General features: G+C 37.0%; 1 pseudogene; it reads right to left on the minus strand.

Moving 5' to 3' along the window:
- Positions 1-2,722: 2,722 nt before the first annotated feature.
- Positions 2,723-3,743, minus strand: LOC113313081 (annotated as a pseudogene).
- Positions 3,744-6,930: the final 3,187 nt, after the last annotated feature.

Here is a 6,930-nt window from a genome sequence, read left to right on the forward strand (position 1 = left end):
GGTTTACATGTACCTATATGTAATCCGATTGATGAAGAAAAGTTTTGTAAATTGTTTTTGCTAAGAATCAGTTTACATTTACCTATATGTAATCCGATTGTTATGAAGAAAATTTCTGTAAAAGTTTTTTCTAAGAATCGGTTTTTATGTACATATATGTAATCCGATTGTTATGAAGAAAAGTTTTGTAAATTTTTTTGCCAAGAATCGGATTACATGTGCATTACAAAAGCCCGATTGATGAGAGGCATATTTTATATGATTTTGTAAGGACACAATCGGTTTATGTGGTCATCTATAAAATCATATTGTGTGAATTGAATTCAAAAAAAATAGTCGTTGAGACTTCATCTAAATAAGAACAACCTCTTTGAGCCACTCCCACATCACACACTTAGCCTAAAAAATGGAATGGGAACCGTTTGAAGATTTGTGTATGGTTAAATCGTTTGCTAATACGTTCTTTGAACGTCCGAATAAAATCTATTCAATGTTTTGGAAGAGAGTTAAAAATTTCTTTTACAGGCGTACCGCGAATCCCAATAACCGTAAATGGAGAGACTTGGATTTTCGATTCCAATACATAAAAAGCGCATTGCGAGAGTACGTAAAAGTTATAAATATGGTGTACCACTATCATCCACGAGCTCCTCTTAGGGAGAAGTGAGTAATGCGATCATATTTATACCTATGTCAAAAGTTCACATACTAACATTTAAGAATTCATTGAATTTTGCTGGAATGTTTCAACGGGCTATGGAGAATTCATAATGGGGAAACAAAGTTCATTCTCCACAAAGAATATACGAATTTGTACCGACGTGCTCGGAGGTTCATTTACGAGCATTTGATGTGTCAAATTCTAGAATTCCCATACTGAATCCTACATATGCAGTACACTAATTTCCTAAACTATGTAATGAATATTTTGTTTCTGAAAGTAAAGCATAATCGGATTATTTGGACATATATAAACACTGATTTTGGAATCGGTTTATGTGGGTATTGATTAAACTCCGATTATGGGTTTACATCGTCATTCCGCATAAACTTAACCCAGAATCGGTTTACAAAAGCACTAAAATCAACCGATTCTGGATCGAGTCTTTTGAAAAAAAAATAAAATCTTTACAAGTGTTGATTATGCATTAATGAAAGTTAATTTCATGATTAACTTGATTAGACATTATTTAATTATCCAAGTAATTTAACAAGGACATATTAGGTATTAACATAAATAGTGGATAAGGGGTTTCTATGAATTATTTTTTAATGATCCTATTTTTTCATGTAGCTATAGGCTGAATTAAGTGGCGTAGACTCCAATTTAGCTAGGTTTTGTAAGGATTATGATATTTCGTGTCCAATTCCAATTGTTGAACACTCAGGTTTTCTAAGCTTCAAATATTTGGTGACAGCTTCCGTCCAAGGAGCCAAATGGCAAGGTTAAACAAATTAAACTTACATATATATATATATGTCTAACATACCAATTAAAGTCATTAGGTATGATGATCAAGACCCGATTATAAAACTTTCCTTCGTCCTAACTTATGAAAAATGGGGAAAAAAAGTTAAAAAATGCAAAAGAACATGCCACCAAACAGTATAATACAACCAATAATTGGATGTGCTATATCACCTTGTGTTTCTTTATCTTATCTACTTTTCTCCGAGCACTATTATGGACAGTACTTTAAGACTAATTCAGTTTTTTTTTTAGTTTAATGTAAAGACTAGTTCAGACTAGACGAAAGTAACTTTAGAGACGGTTACATTATTATTAGTTAAAGATGATGTGCATGAGTAGTAATTGACTTGTATACACATGATCGCAAAGCCATCCAAGTGGAGGAAAAGTTACACGTGTGGCACATGTGGAGGCATGAATATCGACCTTTGATGACACGTTGTTACACCTAAGAACCATTCGCCACGTCGACATCACCAAGTGAATCCGACGGTATCAAGACTTGGGCAACCTGATGAGCGAGGATTCAAAAAACACTATAGAGGATTCAAAGTTTACTTTTCCCCACCCCAAGATAGGTTGAAAATGGACGGAGAAGATGCACACCACTGACAAATAAATGACAGCAGTAGGAACAACTGTCTGGTGCGTGCGGTCTGACCCAACTACCCGCATTTAATGTTAAAAAAATACGACACGTGTCAATTATTATGTGGAGCAAAAGGAGGCCAGTCATCGTAGCAGCACATGAACATTAGAAGGATCGGGTAATCACAAAGCCCCTCATCGATACCGACACATCTACCAAGAAGATAAGTTTTAGAAGGGTCAGAGGCATCTATCCACACAAGAACTCTATAAATACCCATCTAGACTAGAGGAGAAGGGTAGACCAAATTTTCGGAAAGAGAACTATTATAAGGAAGAGAATTTGTAATAGTAAGTATGAGTTTTATCCTCTTATCCTACCTTCGGTCCCTATACAGAGTCACCGACTATCAATTATAACCTCAGATGATCATAGTGAAACCAACTTTCAGTGGATGTAGGTCTTAGAACCGAACCACGCAAATCATAGTCTCATTTACTTTACGCGTTTATATTTTCTGTTCATTATGATTGTTTTTTTTTTTTTGCTCGGCCTTAAATTTTAAGAACCCCTCGGCCCATGATACCCGGGGTCTTCTTATCCGGACTCAATTCACTAAACCATTACAGTGCCCCGCTCTCAGTTCATCCTGGCTCCTCAACAGTCCTCCTAATTACCCGTCTTATTCTCTACTTAGCCGGGAAGGTGGTGGCCTCTCCCCAAATGGCAAAAGCCTATTGTATATGGCAGACAACTTGTTAAATATTTCAATGTTACGACGGCTTCTCCCACTTCTATGTTCTACATCACCACACCATGAAAACTTTCAACTCAATCATCAGAGACACGGTATCTGTCCAGCGGGTCCTTGAACGGAAGCCTCTCATGATAAACTCGCCAAGCATAATCTTCGAATTTAAAACGAGCAAAATAGCTTTTTATCTTTAGCAATCCTTTCGCTGCCACCAGTACTATTATCATCCGTACTGATCATTTCACTGTTGCCGTTAATAATATCTTGATCATTCTCGTGATCTGATTTACAATCAGTTCCGTTATGCACCTCGTCCGTGGCGTCATCTTCTCCCAATGGGTTCTCAAAACCGGCAGCATGCGATAAAGCTTTGATGGTCTCCAAACCAACTTTCTCTAAAGAATGAGCGAACTCTTTCAAGGATGATAATGACTGAGTTGACTCAGTACTGCAAGACTTGTCGAAACAGAACGACTCGCCATTTCCATCTTCGCCGTCTTCCTCGCCATCATCATTGTAGTCAAAGCTTAGAGGCCATATATCAGAGAAAATTAGATGTTTTTAATTGGCTGGAAGGTTCAAAAGAGAGAGAGCTTCCTGCTCAGCGGATACGGCAAGTTTTGAGGGTATGTTGTGGTTGGTGAGTTGAAAGAAACCGAGTTGGAAGAGGTGGAAGAAGAGGAAAGGATGGGGTTGAGGAAGTTTGGATTGTCCTGCGAGAACGCGACAGAAGGTGGAGAGGTGGTACGAGGGGCGAGACGAGAAGGGAGAGACAGAGTGGGTGGGAGACGATGGAGTAAACGAGAGAGAGCGTCTGCCGCATCAGTGGTGGAGATAAGGCTCGGTAGCGTTGATGGCGTTGGCGGTGGTGCTGCTGTGACACTGCATAGAGTCGGCGCCATCTGCGGATTCTCAGCTGATGATGCCATAACACAATGCTGTTCAGTTTTCACTGTATATAAGAACTTCTTCAGAGATTGATCAAATTTTCTTCTGCTTCATTGTTTGGTATATGAAAAGGGATATGATATTTATAGTGTGGACAGTACAACTATAACATGAAAAACAGGACGACCTGGTCTATGTAGTTAGAGAGCACATCAACGTGATTAGACAGGGTTTAAACAAAACTAATAAAAATGAGTTAGACAACGACTTAAAAACAAACAAGTTCAGCAATTGTGTGAGTGTGTAAATAACAAACTTGGACCATTCATGGCTGCTCCAATGATGTTATTGACCACGAAGAAATTTTGGCAGCTAATAAATAATAATGGAAATGAGATGGGAAGAATTGATAATGATGTATTTAGAGAAGAAGCATAAAGTTCAGAATCCAAGTTTAGCAGAAAGCATTCTTGTTGTTTAGTTTATGAGACTAAATGGGATCCAATGTGGCAGGAATTTTTCGACATAGTACCGCACACGTCTGACTGTTGATTTAAATATTGAATTCAAATGGCAGGCCTCATCCCCACGTAATGAGGTTTCTGCTGATGTTGCCTCTAAAAAGTTCTACCCTTTAGCCAACACAAATTATTCTTTTCAGGTGTATGTGGACTGTGACTGTCATCAATCATCAGGTGGTACCCTGTTCAAGCACACCACAACCGGACCCTATGGCTATATATCAATATGCTGCAGGGTCTGTAATCTTGAGTTGAATGGTAGAGCAAGGCATTGACTAACTGACTCTCTTCCCAAACAAGATTAAGAAACTAGCTTGGCATGTCATCGCTAGTAAAAACTGACCAAAGGATGGATAACTAACATGGTTTACTAATACAGGGTGTGGCTTTTGATTAAAGGGACCTGAAACTCTTTATCAGCTTTCAGCAGTACAAGCACATGCTCAAAGATAATAAACCTAATCTTTCACTTCAAAAGCAAGATTCAGTACCAACTCAGACTCTAGTCCACTCCAAAGGAATTAAGAATTGCATTTAGCAGCGTCGGGAAAGGAAACGAGGTGTATCTGGAACCAATTTTGTATAGTGTTGGCTGTAATAACAATAGTGGTGGTCGACGATAGCGGTTGGTGGTCAGAGGTGGTGGTGGGCGGCGGGATGGTGGGGACATCATTTTACTATATTTTAATAATTTGGGCTTAAATTTAAATTTTATTTAATTAAGGGCTTGACAATATACATGAGGATATGAACGTCTTTTAAAAATTCGGGACCTAGATTTAAACTTTTTTTATTTAGGGACTTCATATTATGGGTAATCCATGAGTGGGGCTTTAGCCTAATTTTTCCTTTAGATAAAGGGCATGGCCCTTTGGGTCAACAGGCTTTTGTGTGAGGGAGTGGTGTGGGTTCATTAGATCCTATCTTTCTACTAAAATTTTTCGTAGTGTTTTCCACACATGTTCTTTCCTACTCTCTGTATGTACGTGATTGTCGTACCCGTGAAAAATCTTACTCTCTCTTTTACGTATGATGTGTGTGCTTCTTTGTTCTCCTGTTAACTGTTTTGTTTTACTGTAAACCATTCAAGTTCATTGTTTTATACCACTGCCAAGCTCTTAAGATATTTTGTTTGTGTGCCACATCAAAAGATACCAACAATAGTTGTATCCCGGAGACAGCTCGCTAATGCTATAACATCACTCTGCTTAGAGGAGTAGCAAGAGATATTGTTTTTAGAACATCGTATCTCCAATACGTGCCTCTATTAACTTCTGCCACAATTGTTGCTGTTGTTGCATCTACTCGTCAAGATTTGATTTTATATAAGCTTTACTTTTTAGTTATTTACAATTTTTTTTACTAGAACCAACAACTGTTTCATAGGTGGTCAGGTAGTTGGCTTAGGAATAATCTCAAACTACATTGCAGAAGCACTAATGATTATAGCAATTGGTGTAGTGTTGACTATAGATCGTGGGATGATAGCTACTATAGTGGTTTCTGATTCCAGGAGTGTAATTCAAGCGTGTGCCGAAATCTGAGTACCAAACAATAAATAACCCTAACTAACATCCTCCCACTTAAATAAGCCACCAAGGAATTAAATATTAGAATACCGATTCTCTTTTTATATACCTTTGGTATTAGGATCCTCTAGTTTTGGTGACGGATCCTAACATCTGATACGAAGAATTTGTAGCAGGAATATCAAGAACTATACCCCAAAATCTAGTCATATGATAATTTTGGTATCATATTTTATTGCCTACATGGAGTATTGTTTAACAATCTCCAAATCCACGAATACTCCATAAGTTTGTTAATCTAAATAAATAAAACTGCAATTTTTTGAGTATTTGGCTAAAATTACTCGAATCCATAAAGCATTATCGTTACTGCTAGATCTCCGACCAATTTTAGAAAGAAAGATAAAATTAAAATTTTCTAAATTTCTAAAACGCAAACCACTCATATCCTTAGGGATGCTAAGATGATCCACCATTCCATCTTGATGTTTTATCATTTTATTATTCTTATGCCCCACAAAATTTACTTGGAATGGGGTACATCTTAGAGATATTATTTTGAAAAATCCTAACATGGACTCAATTGAGATTTTGAATTATTTCAAGAGAGTTTCTGAATCTATTGTTAGTCCATAGAGATTTTTGGAGAGCTTCCTAATGTCTCTGGTTATTGGTTAGTCATTTTTTTTAGGTTATTTAAATTCTTTCAAACTCCATGTTATTGGATTAGGATTTCATAAGAGTCATTCCAACATCCCTATTATTCAAAGGAGAATTGAAAGTCATTGATTTTCATTTTCAGAGATTTGGAGAGACTTTTTTTAGGAAAATAGGCATGATATAAATCTCTCCCCAAGAGGTGATATTTTGGAGACTTGAAATTTTTTGGGAATATTTGTTTTTGTGAGTAAACCAAAAAAAAATTTCTCTTTTTTTTATTTGAGCCGATGACCGAGGAACAGACCATTTGCGCAGTAAACCAGTAGCGAGATAGCATAGCAAATAAAATGTGGGATGAAAGGAATAAAGAGAATGAAAAGGTATAGAACAATAGTGAGATTTATTTTGACAATAAACACATATTTTACTAGGTATCATGGTACTTTTATTAATATTATAACGTACATAATAAAGTAATCAGTAAAAATCCATTCGGGGTCAGCCCAGTTGGTCAGGAG

The sequence above is a fragment of the Papaver somniferum genome, chromosome 9 (genome assembly GCF_003573695.1).
Source record: "Papaver somniferum cultivar HN1 chromosome 9, ASM357369v1, whole genome shotgun sequence".
Lineage (NCBI taxonomy): Eukaryota > Viridiplantae > Streptophyta > Magnoliopsida > Ranunculales > Papaveraceae > Papaver > Papaver somniferum.